We start from the raw sequence: 22,948 nt of genomic DNA, 5'->3' as shown, positions 1-22,948 counted from the left end.
AACGTGTAAACTTTGGCTAAAAATTTAGTGTTACACAGGTTAATGTGTGTTTAATTTTCATCAACTAAGGGTGACTCTAAAGAGAGAAGAATTGGTGAAACCGTGGCAAGTTATTTTTTTTCTCCTTTAACTCTTTATTTTTACTTGTGAACAGTTCTGCAATCAGTATTCTTTCAAATAATGTAGTTTCTTCTGAAAATTCTACCTAATTGAGTACATTTCTAGAAATATTGTTACTGATGATAATATGCATAATTACCTGCAGTAGTACTGGTGATGTTGTTTCACCAAGGTTTATGATTTTTACATTTCCACCGGAAATATTTTAAGTATTATTTTTTTTCTTTTAAATTTCATTAATTTATTCATATTACATCTCGATTGTTAGCCCTTCCCCTGTTTCCTCCCATTCTTCCATCCCTCCTACCTCACGCCTTCTCCCTCCCCTATGTCTGTTATTGAGGGAGACTTCCTCCCCCTATATATGCTCTTAAAATATCGAGTCTCTTCTTGGTAACTTGCTATCCTTCCTCTGAGTGCCGCCAGGTCTCCCCATCCAGGGGACATGGTCAGAAAAGGAGCACCAGAGTTCGTGTGAGAGTCAGATCACACTCTCCACTCAACGGTGGAGAATATCCTGTTTGTCGGCTAGGTCTTGGTAGGGGTTTGAGGCTTACTGCCTATATTCTTCTTGGCTGGTGCCTTATACCCAGAAAATGCCCTATCACACAACAGGGACATATGCTCAACCATGTTCATAGCTGCTTTATACATAATAGCCAGAACATGGAAACAGCCTAAGTGTCCCTCAGTAGAAGAATAGACTAAGAAACTGTGGTACACTTACACTATGGAATACTACTCAGCTATTAAAAACAAGGAATTCCCGAAATTTGTGGACAAATGGATTGAGCTAGAAATGATCATAATGAGTGAGTTCACCCAGAAGCAAAAAGAGACAAATGGTATATACTCACTTATAGCAAAACACTAGTCCAAGGGATACATACCATGAAAAACTTTACTTACCAGAAAGTGGGTCAGAGGAGAGGACATCCTATTGAGACTTTAGGCAAGAGTATCATGGCAGAATGGGGAAATAGTAGGACCCACAGGGTCCTGGAAACCTACAAGAAGAACTTTATGACAGGCATATCTGGGTCCTGGGGTCCTCCTCAAACTGGCAAGTTATTTTAAGAAGCTTCTGAGGGAATTCAGCTTCAGCTCACATATTTTGGTGGTAGTGAGAGCAGTGGGGGTAGAAGAGACAGCAGCAACAGCAGTGGTGTTTTTGACCAGTATTGGTGAAGCTGCCATGATAATAGGAAGTGTATATGTCTAGAGGTTTATGAGAAAAATTTACAAATCTCTGTGTCAAACGTTAAAACATAGCACTACACAGAGATAGACATGACTGATCTTCAATTCTGTTGTTTTTAAATGTAGCTCTTCTAAGTCACACAATAAGAGTTTATCCCTCTGTGTTAAGGCTTTTGAAGAAATGTCTCATGTTTGAAAATTCTCCCTAACCAATTCCTTTAACTTAATGAATAATAGATAAATTCATTTCTTTGTAATCTTTTACTACATCGCAGTCAAAGTGGATGCAGGCTACCAAGATGAGACTTGATACCCTATGATCATACAGAGGGGGAGGAAGTCCCCCTCAGTCACAGACATAGGGGAGAGGAATAGGGTGAAAGCTGGAGGGAGGGAGAATGGGAAGATACAAGGGATGGGACAACAATTGAGATGTAATCTGAATAAATTAATTAAATAAAAAAATAGGTCTATGGTTACTCAGACAAAAAGAAAGAAAAGAATACCCACATCTAATCATGTTGTTTGATTAAAATTCTTCAAGAAGTCCCTATCATCCTTCATATAATGTTTAAGTTGTGATATTTTAAGCCCACTTTAAGACCAGTCTTGAGCAATTCTTCAACCTTGTTTCTCTAAAATATTAGGTTCCCCAAGGGCACTATGCCTACTACTTAATATAACAAGAACTCTCATTCTATGCACATTTATTCCCTTCCACACTGCTAAGCCACTTAAGTTCACCTTCTATAACTAAGGAGTACCTGGATTCTAAGCCCCAGTGTCCCATTCTCATGCTGGGAGGCTCCACGTATTTCTTTCTTCCTGTGCTCAAAAATATTCAGTAGCAAATTACTCGGACAAAGATAAATGGTGAGGAAAGAAGAAAGATGGCTAGGAAAGCTATTGCTTCAACATTATCTGACTTACTTTTAAGCCACTTTATTGTTTCTTACCAATACCTAGTTCTAGAGGAAGTAGTTGAGCTCTGCTGCATCTTGCAATTCAGGCTTTCTTCATCTCTGTTTCTTTTCCTTTCCTGATTTATCTGCATGCCAACAGGTTTCTGCCCTTGACTTCTGAGGTCTGTCTAAATATATTTCCCACAAAAAGTAAGTTCCCTACCCTTCAAGCTTGAAGGAATTTAAGCAAATCTTAATTTCCCATTAAAAATTAGTATAATCTCTGGTAGCTCTATCACATAGTTGGGAGTCACTAGCCCCCAAATCTCTTTACATTCTATCTTTTCAACTATGGAAACAAAGTATTATTTTAACCATGGAGGACACAATTTGCTAGCATTGTTTTCTTTAACTGATTTGCCTACTAATATTTTACACCATTTTAAATACACCTGTGTGAAAAAAGAGCTTCATCAAATGTCTCAGGGAACACTTTAAAGTTTAAGCTGGTATCATTACTGCATTTTAGGTTTTGCTATGGGCAAAATATGTGTGCTGACACAGCATTTTTATAGAGAAACTCTCATCCTTAATGGGATAACACTTGTAAGTCTGAAACTACGGATATTATGCAAAATTGATGATGGCTACAGAGTGGAGATGCTATGATATGATGTATGTTCCTAAAGATATGAAAATTTTAGAGCTTTCTCCACTACATGAAGTTACATCAGAAATGTGTTTGTTTGTAAGCCAGGAAATGGGCCTGCAGTAAATACAGAATATACTGGTGTTATAAGTTTGAGCCTCCAGGATTTAACAAGAACAAAAAAGAAATGCCTCTGTTTCAGCTATCCACTTTTTGGTAGTTTTCCTGATCCCCCCCCAAAAAAATTCCTTCCAGATTAAGATGGTTTATTGTGAAAAATATCAAGTCACCATGTATAATAAAGAAAAGAATTCATAGTGAGTCATTAAAGGCTGTCTTTCATGCAAGAATGGATGCTAAGAAAGAATGCTACAAATGGAAAGATGAATTACCCTTTAAATAAGAAAGATATGAAAAAGAACTTTATGTTATTGGAATGTGTCTAGGCACATCAGAAATAGTCCTACTCCAATGCCCCTACCTGTTGAGAATGGACCAGAAAAAATTTAGTGATCATGCCTAGGTGAATTTATAGAGATGAGTTTAAATATAACCTTATAAAAAGTCCTAAATATGTCCAATATGCTACTTCATTTTGAGCCAATTTTTTGGACAGTAACTTATTTAACAAAACCATTTTCTCAATTTTGTAAATGTTAATGATTTTTAAGAATAAGCTATACTACATATAAAATGTATGTGAAATGGAATTTCATTACTTTTTATTTGTTTTTCTTTACCTTCACCCACTCCATATGTTCGCAAGGATTCTTCAGTAAAGAATTATTCACTGGGGAAGATATGATGTGTAGTAAATTATCTCATATTAATATTTTGTTGATGTCCAGTATATGTATTGTTGGTGCTTGTAACTATCATGAGGATAGAGAATGTCTTATGTTTCTTCTAAGTTGAGGTAGAATAATACTATAGTGTCTCTACATGAGTACATTATAAAATACTAAGATCAAAATAGGGATGCACATCTTTCACATAATAGCAATAAACAATTTTAGCCATCATAATTGTCCATCATTGGATGGGTCAGATTTATAAACACAAAGTAACTGATAAGACATTAAGATTACATGGTAAAGCAAACCTGAGATGTGAGAAAAAGGTCTTATAAAGTGGAAAGACCAAAATAATAGCTATTCAATATAGCAGAAGTTCTGTTGTAAATGAAGTCAATTTCTCCCTGATTGAACTTGATACAAACTCAAATATCAAACCTGTGACAGAATAAATGCACTATTTTCTATTGATGTATCATTTATTTACCGTTTCTTTGTCGCTTATAATTGTTTTCAGTATTAGTTATATTTAAAAATGTATGGTGTCCAGAGCTATTGTCCCATGCATAATGACACTTGCCAGGGAGTCTGATGACCACAAAAACCCATGAGGAAAAAAAATGTCTTCAGAGTGCTCTTTCCTATCCATATGTGTGGTATGGAACTAAAGTGAACATGCAGCTTCACACCCAGAGGTGGCCTGAATTTTGAGTCCAGCTGCCAGTCCAGGTGTTGCTTGCTTCTCAACGAGAACAAGGACCTCAAGCTCAGAGGTCCCATTTCATGTTCACAGGCAGCTTAGAGAGCACAAAGCATGGTCTGTGCCCTAGTCTCAGCAGGGGAGGTGGAAATGAGTTTTCCACTGGGTATTAAAATTAGCTCCTTTAAAATGATATTTCAGTTATCAGACTCCAGTGGAAACTCAGGAGTTCCAATAGCCTGTGATTATATCAAAAGTGTTAAAGTCCTTTGCTAAGCATGGCAGGGAATGTGGGCCTGACACTTTTTCCCGTGGTAAGCAGCAATCTTGTGGTGATGGAGTGGGCTTTAACAACTGGCAAGGCAGCTGCACCATTGTTGCCTGACAAGCACAGCCAATCTGCAGGCTTCCAGTGGCTATTGTTCCTCTGAATAAATGAGGCTCAAATGGTCCTGGTAGTGGAGTGGAGTAAAAGAGCAAGTCATGTGGAAGAGTGGAGTAAGAGAGCAAGACAGCCAATCTTTGCTCATAATCAGGGATTTATAAACATTGTACTGTAGGGAGAATTTTGTGGGTGGATGTGTTTGATCCTCTGGAGCTAGAGGTTCTAAGGATACTTAATGTACATGTGACAAAAGAGCCCAATTATGAGAGGGAAAATTAGTACTTAATTATCCTATGGGTGGGGGAGATTCAGCAGGTACAGTTAAAAGTTCATTGCTTGAAAACCAAGATACCAAGACATCTTATTATCGTAGAGTGAATATCTATAGGATCCCCAGGTGCTTCTTAAACATATTTCTTCTCAGAAAAAAAAAATAAGCCTATAACATTTCCTGAGGGCTATGTGAAACTCCTTAAGGGATCTAAGGCTCCCCAGATCAAGTAAAAAAGGGACTCCACTAAGAAAGGGAGTCTCTGATTTTTAACTGAAGTCAGCAAATATTCATAAATGCTAGAGTTTGACCTTACACAAGGCTCATATGTGCCTATTGGCCCACACATGCACGCATGCATGTGCACACACACACACACACACACACACACACACACACACACAAAATCATATACACTAAATTAATAAAATGCTTAAATACAGCTGTATTTAATTTTATTCATGAGTCGAATGTTATTAGTATTTGTAAGCTGTTTTTCTGTATGCATGTCTCTACACCATATTTGTGCAGTGTCCACAGAGCCAGAAGAAGGTGTCAAATCCGCTAAAATTGGAGGTACAGAAGACACTGAGCTACCTATGGGTGCTGGGGATTGAATCTAGGTCTTCTGAAAGAACAGCCTTTAACTTTAGCAGCTGAGATAGCTCTCAAGCTCCTAGTTTCAAATTTATACATCATACTATGAAATAAAAAGTGAATTATAAAAATAATTAATTAAAAAACTGTAATGCATATTAATGAGTATTTTAATTACATAATACATGTCGAATTTTAATTTTTAATTGCTCTAAGTCAGGATAGTACTCTGGCTAAATCTCATCCTTAGAAGCTGAGACTAAAGTATTGAAGGCCAGATAGAATTAGTGCATGATTGTAATGCTACCTGGTACATAAATTAATATTGCTTCTTTCCAACCCACCTACCCTAGATAACAGAGAAAAGAGGTTAATGAGAACAGGAGAAGAAGACCTTTTTGGATTCATTCCTGGTAGTGTTTTGCCTGGTGTAGTTGGCAGAATTTCAGCAGACCAGTAATTCAACCAAAATTGCTGCTGGATCCTAGAACAGCAGCCAGAAACTGCAGCCTTTAAGCATTCTCTCAAGCAGTTCTCGAATATCTCAAAGTGAAGCAATGAAAAACCTAACAACACCAAGACTCAAAAAACCCCAGCCCCTTGTTTTGAGCTCATGCATATATCTTCTCAGAGTTTGTACTAAGATGTGTTTCAGCTGGCAAAAAACAAGCCTACATACAAGGTGGTTCATCTTCTAGTGGATAAACATCACCTGATCTCTCACAAGTCTGCTTTCCATTCCACACTTGGGATCAAATAAAAAATATGTGTACATCCACTAACATATAGTCAATATTTTTCAACTCTAAAGTGAGTAACTTTCTTTGTTGATATTGTAAAATATCTCATTGTCACCAAAACATGAGAAAATTCTCTAACATATACTCCAGGAAGTTTATAAGCACTCCCATAATATAAAACATAAGAAATATGTTGTTCTTCTTACTGATACATGCCAGATACAAAAGAACAGCACACAATGCATCTTACCACTTAGTGAGTACCTGTAGGGAAATTACACTGTATTTATTCTTATGTAATTAGTAATAATGGCAAAGATATAGCATTATGCTACTTATGCCTGCAATTACCCTTTTTTTTTCTTTTAAATTGCAAGGGTTCCTTTTTAAATTTATTTAGTTTAAATATTATGTTTGGTCAATTTTGATCTACCAAATGTTATAAATAAAGTGACAGTTTTCCATATGCCTAGGGTGAAAGTGTATATTCAAAACTGTTTATAAAAATAAGCAGAATATAAACAATGTGACCATATGGAGCTTATGCATAATTCTAGTCAAAGTGAGAAATATGGTTCAATAGTTATTGTTGAGTTATGGCGAAGAAATATGATGCTTCTGTTTAATAGACTTTCTGAACTTATGGGAACAATTCATGGACTTTCTATTTAAATAATCATGCTAATTTAAAAGGCATATGCATTTACCAGCAGATCAGAAATGTTTCACACACTCATATACATTTGTGGCATAGATTAATATTTTTACAAGGAATAACATGTTAAAAAATCTGAACTGACACAGCTACTTTTTTCAATGCTTAGATAAAAGATACAGGAAAGTTATGAGAAGTGTTTCCATTGTCTCCTTGGAGAAAATGAGTTCATAAAATAATAATAAAATGTTAGTCATAAACCGGGTTTAATATCATTAGTACCCCAGTGGCACGATGACTGTGTCAAAACACTTAAGCTATATTGACATCAATAGTTATTATCAATTGAGTTTTGTCGATGTTATAATAAAAAAGGATGGATTACACAAAGCTCCCTGTAATTGCTAGCATCATCTCAGAAAGCCTCCAGAATATGCTGGCTATCCATAAGGATCAGGAATACTAACAAGCCAAAACACTGGCTCATGGAACATCATTCTGGTGTGACTGAGAAAAACATACAAAAATATTTCCAAAGAACCAACTGTGGTTCTAACTTCTACTGAAACTTATAATGGATAATACAGGAATGGACTTATTTTTTTTATTAATTTATTCTTGTTACATCTCAATGGTTATTCCATCCCTTGTAACCTCCCATGCTTCCCTCCCTCCTATTTTCCCCTTATTCCCTCCCCTATAACTGTTCCTGAAGGGGATTAACTCCTCCTGTATATGCTCATAGATTATGAAGTCTCTTCTTGGTAACCTGTTGTCCTTCCTCTGAGTGCCACCTGGTCTCCCCCTCCAGGGGACATGGTCAAATGTAAGGCACCAGAGTATGTGAGAAAGTCATATCCCACTCTCCACTCAACTGTGGAGAATGTTTTGACCATTGGCTAGATTGGGCTAGAGAGATGGCTCAGCCGTTAAAGGCTAGGCTCACAACCATAAATATAGGAATGGACTTATGTCCTCCACCTCAAGACAATTTAGATAAGACTGGAAGGTCAGGGCAGAGTTACAATGTCATGCTAACATTTTCTCTAACAATGATACATCTGCCTGGTGTTAATTCCAGCACCTGGTTATTTTTCCCTTTCTTTATATACTGGCTCAGATATAACTATGTCATTCTCTGGCTGGAACTAGTTCAATGCCGTCAAAATACACTAGTTTTATTTGAATTTTCTCATGTGCCTTTAGACCTAGAATATATTTCTCTCACCTTTCTGTATAATTTTTATGAGTGCTCTCTTCCTTTTAAAAAATTATATTCTTTATTCTACTTAGTTGCTAGTCATTTACCTATGCAACACAAACACTTCTCTATCTCACACTTCCTATTAAACCTTTAAATTATATATTATTGTATCATTCAGTTCTTATAAGCAAGAAACTTTGACTTAATCACCTTTTCTGACTGACCCTGATATTGTAATTAGTTGTATATTTTAAAATACCATTAAAAGATTTTGCACTATAATACAAGTTCCCTTAGTGAAACAAATGAACAATATGTTGTGTTCTATAAGTTGTCTATTAAAAAATATCAGCATTTACTTACATTATGACTCTTATTCCATGCAATCACAAACTACTTGTATCAAAATTATGATTTTAATCCTAACATTCACTAAATGACAGAGGAAAGAGCAGAGCAAATTTCAGGTTACCCTGTTTTACGTAAGGTGTTTCAGGAAAACTAATGGTAAGTAGAGAGACCTTGTCTCAAAGATTAACAGGAAAAAGTAAATTGACTCATCCAGGGTAGCCATTACTTATCATCAAAGTTGAGAAAACTAGAGACTATTACTCTTTAGCATTACTTAATGGCAAGATAAATCACATTAGTTGGCATGTTCATTACAAAAGAAAGACACCCAAAAGACAAGAATACAAATCTGTTCAATGTCAATTCTAGTCAGATAACTAAGTTATGCATGAACTTAAAATCATTATTTCTTTGTTAACAGTCACAGTGGAGTTATCACCCATCTAAAGCAAAATATTATAAAATTACAGTGTTAACAAACTTAGAACAGAATGCATTCATTTAATAACTTTTCTATAGGATATACCTTTTCACTTAATCTTGCAGTATATACTAGCAAGTGCTTTATTTTTGAGGAGCTTCTATATGACCAATCGGCACTTTGCCCCTACATCAGCAAAAACAATGATAGGCCACTGACTGGCAATGATCCCTGGTGAGGAACATAGATATGTGAGTATGAGAAAGTGACATTAAAGAAAAAAATCAATTGAGCTATTACCCCTGCCATGCATTCAATGTGAGAGACAGCATTGGAGAATCCAATCTCTGCTTAGAAATTCCAAACTGATGGTTCTTCTGTTTTCATCTACTAGGGGAAGGGTCATCATGTAGCTCTCAGAAGCAATAGGCTTGCTAAGAGTTTGAAACTGCACCGCAACTAGCAAAGAGCTCCAAAATACTCACAATACAGTAATTAAAAATCAGGAGTCTGAGGCATGAGGCCCAAGAATTCCAAGAAAGCCACATTTAAATTATGATTTCATGGCCCAACAAAGATTGCAAAAGATCCTCTCTCTATCAGAAGGAAAAACACATTCCATCTCTAGGGATAATATGCTTCCAGCAAATCTACTATGACTTTCACTGAAACTGGGATCTTGAAGACATTACTATACTCATCACAGTGAAAGAAGTGATCTGCGTGAGTCGATGCTGGCAGGATCGGTAGGAGTCGGCATGCGGATGAGATGCAGGTAGCTGAGGTCGGAGGTCTTCGTATGTTCTTTCGGAGGCTGATGCTTATTATTAGTCTATGATATGATACTCCTACTCCCTCCTTTTCTCCTCCTCCTCCTCCTCTTCTTCTTCTTCTTCTTCTTCTTCTTCTTCTTCTTCTTCTTCTTCTTCTTGTTCATCTTCCTCTTCCTGTTGTTCTTTTTCTTGTTCTGGTTCTCTTTGTTCTTGTTTTTGTTGCTCTTCTCCTCCTTCTTCTCTTCCTTCTCTTCATATTCCATCTCTTTTTGCTCCTCTTCCCTTCCTCCTCCTCTTATTTTGGTTTTTCAAGAAGGACTTCTCTGTGCAGCCTTGAGTGTCCTGTACTTGCTTTATAGACCAAGACTACCCACAACTCAGAGAGATCTGCCTGCTGAAACCTCTCTGAGTGCTGGAATTACAGTCATCATGTCCAGCTCCAATTCTTTTTTACTAAAAAAAAATATGCATAATTAAAACATGCATAATAGATACATACAGTTTAAATTATCAAGCTTTTAAAAGCAAATAAAGCCTGTAAAATGTGACACATGTTTGAAGTTTAAGGACATTATGCTAAGGAGAAATAAGCTTGTCATCAAAAGACCAACAAAGTAGCTAAAAACAAAAACAAAATTTAAAAAGTGGTTTCAGGGGTACAAAGGTTTGCTAATGGGTAGTATCTTTCAGCTATCTAATTTTTCACATAATTCTGTATTTTACATATAAATTTTTGCTGAGGATAAATATCAAGGTAAGTATTCTTGATATAATAAAGTATTTTTAAGAAAAAAATCTTTCCATTTATTGAGTCTGTCAACCCAAATCCTTATTCAATATGCTTTACCAATAAAATGATAAAACTATTACAATGTTGCTATTTGATTTTAAGACTTTTAAATTAATATATAATTGTATTTTTTTTTCATCTTTTCTTTTTTTCTCCACTCTACCTTTCTTCTGCATTTCCTTGCACTCTCTCAAGTTCATGGCCTTAATTTATTTAACTGTTGTTTTACATTTTCATTTTTAAAGTACAATCACTGATAGGGGCATCTGTAGTTCTCTATTATTAAGACCTCTGAGCAACTGCTAGCAGTAATCCCCTCTCCCAAAGAACATGGGGTAGGTAAAAACAGTCTCAGAATTAGACAAAGAATAAGAACGTTGAAAAGCAAAGCCTTGGACCCAGTGTGACAGAAAATGCACTCTCTTCTTGCATTTCAAAACTCAGGTTGCATGGATTGTGTTTAGAATACTGATCTTTTTATGATCCACTAGACTGATGTAAAGTACCCTGATCATTTTGTACTGTTTTTAGCAACACCCTATTTCCAGTTACTTGGTGCATTAATTTCCGTGATATGGTTTGGAGCTTTGACACTGCATTGCCTGCAAATCAAGGCATACTTCATTTTTCATTTATCTTTTGTGGTGGAGAGGTTTTGTTCCATTCAGAGTTTGCTCCACTGTCTGAGGATTTTGGCTTTAGTATTGTAACTATATATGAAAAACATTTGACTTGTTATCTTTTTATATAAAGGCACTTCAAAGTCATTGGAAATACCAGATAAACTACTCTCCCTCTTTTCTTCTGAATATCATTTTAAATTTTTAGTATGTCCTTTCCTGATCTCCTCTGCTGATGTGGAAAGTACCTCCTTATGATAATGTACTACTGATGGACATGCACCAGTTTATTCTCAACCCCGTATAAATCATTTCCTGATCAAAAAATGTATTCACGAGAGCCTTCCTTGAATGAACTGCACTTAATATAAAACTTACCTCATCTCTACATTTTCTATGAGCTATTTCCATTATATTTAAAGCTGTCTGTTTTGCTGCTATACAAAAGAGTAACAATTATCAGTTGTAATATTTCAGATGAATGTTTTTTATTTTAATGAAACTTTCAAAATTATTATATTTTAAAGTTAACGAAATATTATTCTAATTTATTTCTTGATTTGAACCTTAGATTTTATTTTGTCTTCCATTTTAATGCATTTTAATGATGCTTGTCATTCATATCCACACAGCAATATGTGAATATACTTTTAAATTTGATTTTTTGCCATTGTTGTACTGGTAATATTCATTTTTATTCATGCAAGGAATAAACAATGATACTAAGACATTTTGTTACTATTATTTTATTTGTCCATTTTACAGTCAAAGTGTACTTACAATTCTATATTTACCAAGTAATACAAAATATTAAAACCTGAGTTAATTATGTAAGAGATACTCATTATTCTATCCTTTAGACATGGGCACATAATTCCTAGTGCTAGTAGAGACTGTGTTACAGAAAATGATATGATTCAAAAGGTAATGGTGCTTGCTGCCAACCATGAGTTAAATGCCCACAACCACATGGTGGAAGAAGAGGAAGATTTGTATTTATCCCACATGCTTAAAGCTCGGTGATATATGATTATTATAATGTTAATGACTAATACTTCTAGATAAGTTTTGAATAAATTGGTTGTCAACATATTTCCCTCTGTGTCACTAAAAGTAAATGATACATGCTTTGGAATCATCTGATCAATCACTGGGACTCAAGGCACCAGTGTCTGGGCCTTCTAGACCAGAGGAGACCACACAGTATGGAACATGTGTAGATCTGACCTCAATTCACCCCACCAATCCACAGAGAGATCCAGTATCTGAACTCAGGTCACAAGTCTGATCCAAAAAAGGATTTCTTGATCCCTGCAAGTGAGGGCTCTCAACTTATAGCCACTCACCTATGAGCTGCTCGCAATGGCCACCCAATGCCAGAAAAAGCAAGATGATTAAATGCCAGCAAAAAAAAAAAAAAGAAAGAAAGAAAGAAAGAAACAATAAAAGCCAAAATAATATGGTATCTCCAGAAACCAGTTATCCCAAAACAATCATCCCTGGAAACTCAAACAAAACTGAAAAGCAAGAAAATTATCTCAAATCCTTCACGATAAAGAAAATGAATAAAATCTGTAAACAAACATGGGAAGAGACAGCCAAACAGATTGAGGACCATAGAGAGGCCATGGCAGGGACCTATAGAGAGGAAATAAAGAAATTGCTGGAAGAAATCCAGGAAAATGCAACCAATCAAGGGAAGGAGATCAATGCAATATTTCAAAATTTGAAAATGAAAATAGAAACAATGATAAAAGCACAAATTGGGGAAACCCTGCAAGGAGAACTTAGAAATTAAAACAGGAACTGCAGAGGTAAGCATCACCTACAATATACAAGACATGGAGGAACAAATCTCAGGTTTACAAGATGAAATGGAATAATTTGATGCAAACACCAAAGAAACTGTTAAATCTAAAAAATTCCTGAGCCTACTCCAAAAAGTCCAAGAAATCAAAGGAATCATGAAAATACAAAACCTAAGAATAATGGGAATTGAAGAAAAGAGAAGATGCCTGGCTCCAAGGTCAGAATATATTTGAAACAAAATCATAGTAAAAAATTTCTCCAATTTAAAGACAGAGATGCATATAAATATACAAGATGCCTACAGAATATATTAAGCTAGAAAAGAAAATCCTCATGGTATATAATAAACAAAACAGAAAATGTAGACATCAAAGAAAAAACATTAAAAGCAGCCAAGTAACATACAATAGCAAATTTATCAGAATCACACCCGAATTTTCAGCAGAGACCGTAAAAGCCAAAAAGGCCTGAGAAAAGGTTTTGCACACCCTAAGGGGCCACAGATGCCAGGCAGTCCAGACTACTATACTGAGCAAAACAATCAATAAACATAAGTAGAGAAAAGAAGATATACCATAACAATTACAAATTTAAACAGTACCGATCAAGAAATCTAGCCCTATGAAATATTGCAGAATGAAAAATCCAAACCAAAGGGACTAACTTCACAAAGGAAAACACAAGAAATAGAAAACTCGACTTTAGCAAAACAAAAACAGACAAGCATATTATGATAACAAACATCAAAATAAAAAGACATAATAATTACTGGTCACTAATCTCTCTCAACATCAATGGTCTCAAACCAATAAAAAAAAATAGACTAAAAGAATAGATTCATAAACAAGACCCAACATTCTTTTGCATTTCGTGGTGGCACATGCCTTTAATCCCAGCAAGTGGGAGGCAGAGGCAGTCAGATTGCTGTGAATTTGAGGCCAGCCTGGTTAACAAAGTGAGTCCACAACAGCCAGGGCTACATAGAGAAACCCTGTCTCGAATAAACAAAAACAAACAATAAACAAAAAAAAAAACAAAGAAACACATCTCAGCCACAAATGGAGACATTACCTCAGGGTAAAAAGCTGCAGAAACATCTTCCAAGCAAACAGACAGAAGAAACAAGCTCTAGTAGCCATTTTGATCTCTAATAAAATAGACTCTCAACTAAAGTTAATCAAAAGAGATGAGAAAGGACACTTCGTACTCATCAAAGGATAATTCAACAAAGATGACATCTAAACATCTATGCCACAAATATGAGGAGACCCACATTTGTAAAAGTAATGTTAATAAAGCTTTAATGACACATTGATCCCTACACATAAATAGTGAGTAATTTCAACACCCCCCTTCCATCAAAAGACAGGTCAAGGAAAAAGAAGCTGAACTGAGAAATAATGACCTAACAAATGTCATGAATCAAAGATATCTAACAGGTATCAACAAAAAGATTTCACCAAAACACAGAAGATAATGTCTTCTTCTCTGCACCTCAGAAAGCCTTCTCCAAAATTGGCCATATAATGAGTCACAAAGTATGCCTCAACAGAGAAAAGAACATTGAAATAGTACCTTGTATCATACCAGAACTCTATGGACTAAAGCTGAACCTCAACAACAGAAATGTAAAAAAGCCAAAACACACATGGAAAATGAACAACTCTGCTAAATGACAACTGTGTTAGGGTAGAAATAAAGAAAGAAATTAGGGGTTTCCTAAAATTCAATGAAAATGAAGGTACAACATACTGAAATTTATGGGACATATTGAAAGCTATAAAGAAATTTCATAGCACTAAGTGCCTTCAAAAAGAGATTGGTGAAGATCTTTTACCAGTCTGTAGGCTGTCGCTTTGTTCTCTTGACAGTGTCTCCAGCCTTACAGAAGCTTCTCAGCCTTATGAGGTCCCATTTATTAATTGTTGACATTAAGAGGTGGTAAACTTTAAACCCCTACCCAGATCTAGCCAATGGCCAGAACAATCTCCACACTTGAGTGGAGAGTGGGATATGACTTTCTCACGTACTCTGGTGCCTCACATTTGACCATGTCCCCTGGAGGGGGAGACCTGGTGGCACTCAGAGGAAGGACAGCAGGTTACCGAGAAGAGACTTGATACCCTATGAGTATATACAGGGGGAGGTAATCCCCCTCAGGAACAATCATAGGGGAGGGGAATAGGGGAAAAAGGGGAGGGAGGGAAGAATGGGAGGACACAAGGGATGGGATAACCATTGAGATGTAACAAGAATAAATTAATAATAAAAAATTTTTAAAAAAGAGATTGGAAGTATCTCATGCAGCATACTTAATGACAGATCTGGAAGGTCTTGAATAAAATAAAAAGCAGAAACTCCCAAGAAGAGTAGACAGCTGGAAGTAATTAAATTCAGGGTTGAAAGCAATAAAATAGAAGTAAAGAGAATTACTCAAAGAATCAAGAAAACCAAGAGTTGAGTAAATCAACAATATTGACAAACCATTAGCCAAACTAAGTAAAAGGCAGAGAGACATTATCAAAATCAACAATATCATAAAATAAAAAACAGAGACATACATAACAACAGATGCTGAAGAAATCCAAAGAATCATTAGATTTTACTTCAAAAGTCTATGTGTCATAAAATTTGAAAATCTAAATGAAAAGAATAGTTTCTTCCATAAATTGCACTTAACAAAGTTGAATCCAAATCAGGTAAACAAATTAAATATTTGTATTTCTAATGAGGAAATAGAAGCAGTCATCAAAAGTCTCCCAAGCACAGAAAGCCCAGGGCCAGATTGTTTCAACGCAGAATTATACCAGACCTTTAAAGAAGTGATAATGTTTATACTTTTCAAACTGCTCCACAAAATAGAAATGGAACAAGCATTACCAAACTCATTCTCTGAGGCCACAGTCACCTTGATACCTAAACCTCAGAAAGACCCAATAATAAAAGATAATTTTAGATCAAATTCTGATATGAAAATTGACACATAAGTACTCAATAAAATACATGCAAACTGAATCCAAGAACACATGAAAAATGTCATCATGACAAGTATGATTCACCCAGGTATGAAAGGATCTGTCAACATATATAAATCATTCAATGTTTTCCATAATATAAACAATCTGAAATAAATAAACACATTATTATCTCTTAGATTCCAAAAAAGGATTAGATAAAATCCTATATGCATTCATGTTTAAAGTCTTAGAGAGATCAGGGCTACAAGGCACATACCTAAGTATAATAAAGGCTATATACAGCCAGCCTGTATCCAACATCAAACTAAATGGAAAGAAACTCAAAGAAAGTCCACTAAAATCAGGGACCAGAAAAGCCTTCCCACTTGGTCCATATCTCATCAATATAGGACTTCAAGTTCCAGCTGGAGCAATAAGAAAACAAAAGGAGATAAAGGGATACATCAGAAAGGAAGAAGTCAACATATTATTATTTGCAGATGATATAATAGACATAAGTGACCCCCAAAACTCTACCAAAGAACTACTACAACTGATGAGCATCTTCATCAAAGAGGTTGGACACAGATTAAACTTTTTTTAAATCAATAGTCTTCTTATAAACAAATAACAAACAGGCTGAGAAAGAATTTAATGAAACTACACTCTTTACAATTGCCACAAATAGTATAAAGCATTTTGCTGTAACTCTAACAAAGCAAGTGAAAGACCTAGAAAGATTAACTCTCAAATTGATATAGACAAATGAAGAAACAAACAAAACCAGAATAACAAAAATAATCCTGTACAATAAAAGATCTTCTGTAGGAATCTCCATCTATGATCTCAACCTGTAATATACAGTGACAATAATAAAAACTGCATGGTACTGGCATATAAATAGACTGGTTGTTCAACAGAATTGCATTGCTGACCCAGAAATAAACCCACAATTCTATAGATCCTTGCTTTTTGAAACAGAAGCCAAAACCATACAATGGAAAAAGATACCAACTTCAACAAATTGTGCGGGTCTAACTGGATGTCTACATGTAGAAAAATTCAAATAGATCCATATTATCACCCTGCACAAAACTAAAGTCCAAATGGATTTAAAACCTCAACATAACACCAGACAGACTATATCTGTTAGAAGAGAAAGTGGGAAAGAGCTTAGAACTCATTGGCACTGAAGACAACTTCCTGAACAGAACACCACAATAGCTCAGGCACTAAGATCAAAAATTAATAAATTGGACCTCATAAACGTAAAGAGATTCTGTCAGGCAAAGAACACTTTCATCAGAACAAAAGGACAGCATACAAACTGGGGAAAGATTTTCACCAAACCTACATCTGACAAAAGGCTTATATGCAAAATATGTAAAGAACTCAAGAAATTAAATACCACCATATGCAATAACCCAATTAAAAATGGGGTCCAGAGCTAAACAGAATTCTCCAGAGAAAAACTATCAAATGGCTAAGAAACACTTTAAAAATGATCAACATCCCTAGTCAAAAGGGAAATGCAAATCAAAATGATTCTGACTTTCCATCTTACACTTGTCAGATTGTTTAAGATCAAAAACTAACTGAAGTAGCCCAGACCCAGAAATATATGCATGGTATGTATTCACTTATAAGTGGATATTTGCCCAACATAGATGACCTCTGAGAGACTCCACCAGGTGGGTGATCTAGACATGTGCTGGGACTTTCTGCTTATACTCCATATTGAAGGCTCAGAATGTTATGGAAGAATGGGGGAATGGAAGGATCCAGAGAGTTCAGTAGCCCTACAAGGAGACAATGAAGGCTGGTGAATCTTTACCCAGGTGGGGCTGTATAAACTGCTGCACTAACCATGGACAATGCATGCAGGTAACCTAGACCTCTTGTTCATATCTAGCCATAGAACAGCTCATTATCTATGACTGTAGTGAAGATACTGCCTCTAACAGGAACTCTGGAGCCCTTAATTTGATAATTTCTCCTTGAAGTTGAGCCTTGGTGGCTCACAGATGAAAGGGAAACAGAGTATATGGATTTAACTTGATATGCTGTGGCCATTTGTTGGGGAAGGAGGTCTTCTGTCAGAGGTCTATGGGAGAGGAATAGGGTAGAAAAACGAGGGAGGGTGGGAACAGCAAGATACAAACAAGGGGATAACATTCAGATGTAAACTGAATAAATTATAATAAATTAAGTTCAAATAAAATTTAAAAAAAGAAAGAACACCATGAACAAACTAGTAATAAATATCAATTTTTGTTCTTCTGTGGCTATAACATTTCAATTCATTTGGGTTAATACCAAACCCTACCACAACCAATTGCCAATGTACCATGTGTTATTCATTATGTCTCTTATATTTTTTTAATTAAAATATTACTTTTAATTCAAAATTTAGATGATTCAATATTCAAAATTAAATTCAAAATTCACATGATTAGATATTATTTCAAAATTCTAGAAAGATTTTTTCTTAGAATTTTGAAATTCATCAAAATGCAAGGGTTTTTTTGTTAGTTAATTTTCTGAGGAAAGACATCATTCCATTAATTTTTCCCTGGCCAAACATATTGGGCGAATATTCAGAGAAATAAATGGCTACCATAAAAATTATTTAAAAACTAATATATTTGTTTCTATTTACTCTAAGACTTTATGGCTGAAATTGTGAACTCAAGTGATTCTTTTCTTAGAGCAGCACAAGTTTATCATGCATTTACAACATCTTCTACTTTACCCATTTTTCAAAACAAAGACTGTTGCCTCCCTTTAATTTATTCATTTAATTTTTATAACAAAGGAAATCCATTTCTTCAAACCCAGAGCCCAACATTTGCTTAATGAAGTGATTCAAGTCTTTACGCATTTCGCTACAAAAGAGTTTTAAGATATCTACACCTCAGAAGAATAAAGTGTCGTCAGAATCCCATAATCTTATGAAAAAGAATACAAGGTGACTCAGAAACATGATAGGGAGTAAGATGTCAGGCCATTCACAAGATGTTGACAGCAAGTCTAAGACTATACATATATATATATATATATATATATATATATATACATATATATATATATATATATATTATACTTGAAGATGTGATATATCAATTCACCAGTTCCAAAGACATTCATCAGGTTTTATCTATTTAGTCACAATGATGTGTTTCAAGACACTGACAAGATGATCTGGGGAAATGCCTCCTATGGCAAAATGTTTGCTGCCCAGGCATTAGGACCTTAGTTCAGACTCCTAGAATATAACTAAACAGCTAATTGTTCTATGACTGGGGAAGATAACACAATATCAGACTCTGGCCTCCATTGAAAACACACATACTGGCAATAAAGTATGCTAGAAATAAAGGTTTTTAAACCGTCAAACCCTTCAAACAAATCATTTAAATGAGAATCTTACAAGTGTCAAATTGTCCTCAAATCAATAATTAGAAAATGTCTATGGTATCAAAAACAACGTAAACTGGAACCACATAGAAAGTAGTGTTTTGGGGATTTTGAGGCAGAGCATCTGGATGATGGACGTGGTTTGTTGTTGCTGTTCTTTGATTCTGCTTTTTTTGTTTGTTTGTTTGTTTGTTTTGTTTTTTGTTCATCACTGTTAGATTATTTGTTTTACTATTCCATTGATATAATTAATTATCCCAGAAAAAATGAATTTGGATGACTTTCCCTACATACAACCATCCTTTCTTTCAGTAAGAAATAAAAAAAAATTTAATTAAAGGGAATATAACCCTGTAATAAAACCAAAAAAAATTGTCTCATGTTTCCTCTTAAAATAAGTTTGAGTCAAAAATTAAAACCTAGTCAGTTTTTTTTAAAATATTATAACTGTGAGTCAGAAAAGATTCTTACCGCAGGTTTGTGAAATCATCAGATAGTAAAGAACTTCATTTAATGAATGCTGTACAGCAATTGCAAGGAAGCTGTTGCCCCTCATTCAGTCTGTGTCCTGAAGCTGTTCAAACTGTTCAACAGATTTTAGAAGAGACTCTGTTCATCTCAATGGCTTAGATACAGTCCCATCACTCCTCTTCCTTTAGAGGAAATGAAGATAGTTTTCTTGTTTAAATTTCACACTGTAAGTGAAAGACAGTAGCAATTTACACTGATGATTTTAACTGATTAATACAGTAATTTCAGCATGAATTCTTATATTAATTTATTTCAAAATATCTTTCTTAATTTTATGAACAAAACTCTGACAACCCCCAAGATTCACTTAATTATTATTATTTTCTAAAATAATAATTTAAAACTTGATGATTCTGCTAACATGGTCTGAGACACAGAGGCTAAATTTTACTCAATCATACAAAAAATTCTATGTCCTAAAATTTGGATTCATAACTCACATAAAATTTGACACTTTACTTTATGTAACCCAGTATTTTTTAAATTTTGGGTTATCACTTAAAATATTGACTGTATTAACTTGAAAACCAATGATATATTTCTGTACAACTCACATGAAATCATAAAGAATGAGGATATATATGTACAATATATTTATATATATTATTTAGATACACATATAGTTTCATCTCTTAAGATAAAAAAGTCCTACTATTATATCATATATCATGAATTAAATTAATGTGTTCTTTTTATTTTAATTACTACAATTATATCACTTCCCCCTTCATTTCTTGCCCCCTAGCCCTACACATGTGCCCTCCCTCCAAGCTCTCCCATACAACCTTCAAACTCAAATAGATAGCCTTTTCCTTTGATTATTACTGCTATATAATATATGTGTGTGTGTATTCAAAAATTCATAAATACAATTGAATAAGCCTGTTTTTGTTGTGTATATATGATTTCTGGGATAACCACCTTGTATTAAACAACCATTGTCTGATGCCTGGGAGAGAATACTTCTCCACCCCCTAGCAGTCCTGTAGTTTCTTGTCTAGTGGTAGGACCCAATGATTTAGGGCTTATTAGCACACACCTATGTTCTTCATATTGAGGAGGTTGAGCTAAACAAGCCATGAGTTTGAGGTTAGCATCTTCTATAGAAAAAGTATCAAGCCTGCCAGAGCTACGTGATAATTTCTCACAAACTTGGGCAGAAAGTTAAAAATCAGTTTTTACATGAGAGAAACAAGATTGCATAAATGTACAACCTCCTTATTATATCTCATAGCAAATGAACAGTGAAGGCTTCTTGAATTTACTGATAACATTTCATGATATAATCGATAAAAATGAAATATATTTCTGACTTCCCCTGGCCTACTAACTCAGAACTTCAAGGGAAATTCAGGAAGTCTGCATTTTATCAAAAATTCTGAAATTTATTAGAAATCAATAAAAAAAGGAAAAAAAACAAAGATAGAAATATTTTAAAAATCATGGTCTATTCATTGCAAGAAGCAGATTTGAGAAGATCTCCTTTAAGCATTTCTATTACAAGATCCTTAACACCCCACCAAAAGAAAGTGTTAAGGTGTTTAAGGAGCTCTAACATTAGTAATTAAAAATAAGAAAGAAGATAATAAATAATAAGTTTCCAGGAAACAGATATGATATTGGATGAGGATTTTATTAAATGAGCATGGGAGAGGAGGAGAGAGGGAATGGTACGAGAGAGAGAGAGAGAGAGAGAGAGAGAGAGAGAGAGAGAGAGAGACAGAGACAGAGACAGAGACAGAGACAGAGACAGAGACAGAGACAGAGGAAGACAGAAAGACGTAAGAGAGGAAGCAGTGAGGAGGACCGGTCCTTTTATATATCCCTGGGCAGGGCCATACCTCCTTGGCAGGTTGGCTAATACATCACAGGTAGGCAGACTAAAGCAGAATCCTAACACTCCTCCATCTTCCAAGGGTTAAAAAAATGAAGAACATTGGATTGTTTTTATGTAAAGTGAAGTTAAAATATATTAATGTAGGTTCATTGGAAGCAGCTTTTGGCTGCCATATAAGGGGAAAAGAGAAAGAGAGAAAAAAGCAATAGCAACAAAATATCCAGATTATATAGTGAAGGAGAAGTGAAGGTTCATGGAAGAGGGAACTTTATGCCAGCCTGTCATGCAGCAGATAAGAACCAAGGAGGATGGGAGAACCTGGAGCTGTTTATCCCAGGTCTAGAGCACACCATTTCAGCCATTCGTAAATGGATAAGGTGTGAAATAATCAGTTTTTTTCTGCTTCCTGCTGTCAGTAGGGCAGGAACAGGGGCTTAAAAAGCTTAAATTTTGGTCAGGTTCCAGGAGAATGGTCTGTTGAGTTTGCTGTCCAGGATCTGAGAACATCTGCAGCTAGGAGGGGTAATACAAATCCAGCTGACATGATCTGTGAAGTTAGCTTGGAACAACTGTGGGTAGTTGCTTTGATGGTGTCTCAGATGTAAAAAGTCTGTCAGGATACTGGAACATATATGTGGGAAGAAGACGAAGTAAGTTAGGGAGAAAATTCCATTGAGCTGTCCAGTTGAAACTTTTTGGAGAGCAAAGAGAAAAGGCTTGAAAATAAGGAAAGAGGCAATGCTGACAATGTTTGAAAATTTTAGGAGAGCAAAGAAAATGTTTAAACACGGGAAACTTCCTTCCATTTTACCCAATTCATGGCAATAATTAAAATGGCTTAATGTTGGATCTGTCCAGGTTTGGTTGTAGAGGTTTGTAAGCTTAGAAGCCCTTAATGTGAGCATAGGGATTTGACATTCTCTAAAAGATATCTCCAACATGTGCTAAAAGAAACAGGTAACTGAAGGTTTCCCATGGGGAGGTGAAGCCGGTAATCTGTTAGGGCATATACATAATGGAAAGTGACTCAAAAAACAGGTGCACAGACTGTTCCAGTGACTCATCAGTACTGGACAGTGATCAAAAGAGCACAACTCTGCGGCTTGTCTGGCCCAAGCACATAGCTACCTACCTAGTGCATTAGGAAATTTCAGAGGCCAAATGGTGGCCATGGGGGAGGGAGGAACTGTGCCAGTTCTCACCAGTGGAAGTTGGCCTAGTTGTG

The sequence above is a fragment of the Acomys russatus genome, chromosome 1, assembly GCF_903995435.1.
Source record: "Acomys russatus chromosome 1, mAcoRus1.1, whole genome shotgun sequence".
NCBI lineage: Eukaryota > Metazoa > Chordata > Mammalia > Rodentia > Muridae > Acomys > Acomys russatus.
Note: the sequence above shows the minus strand (reverse complement) of the source record.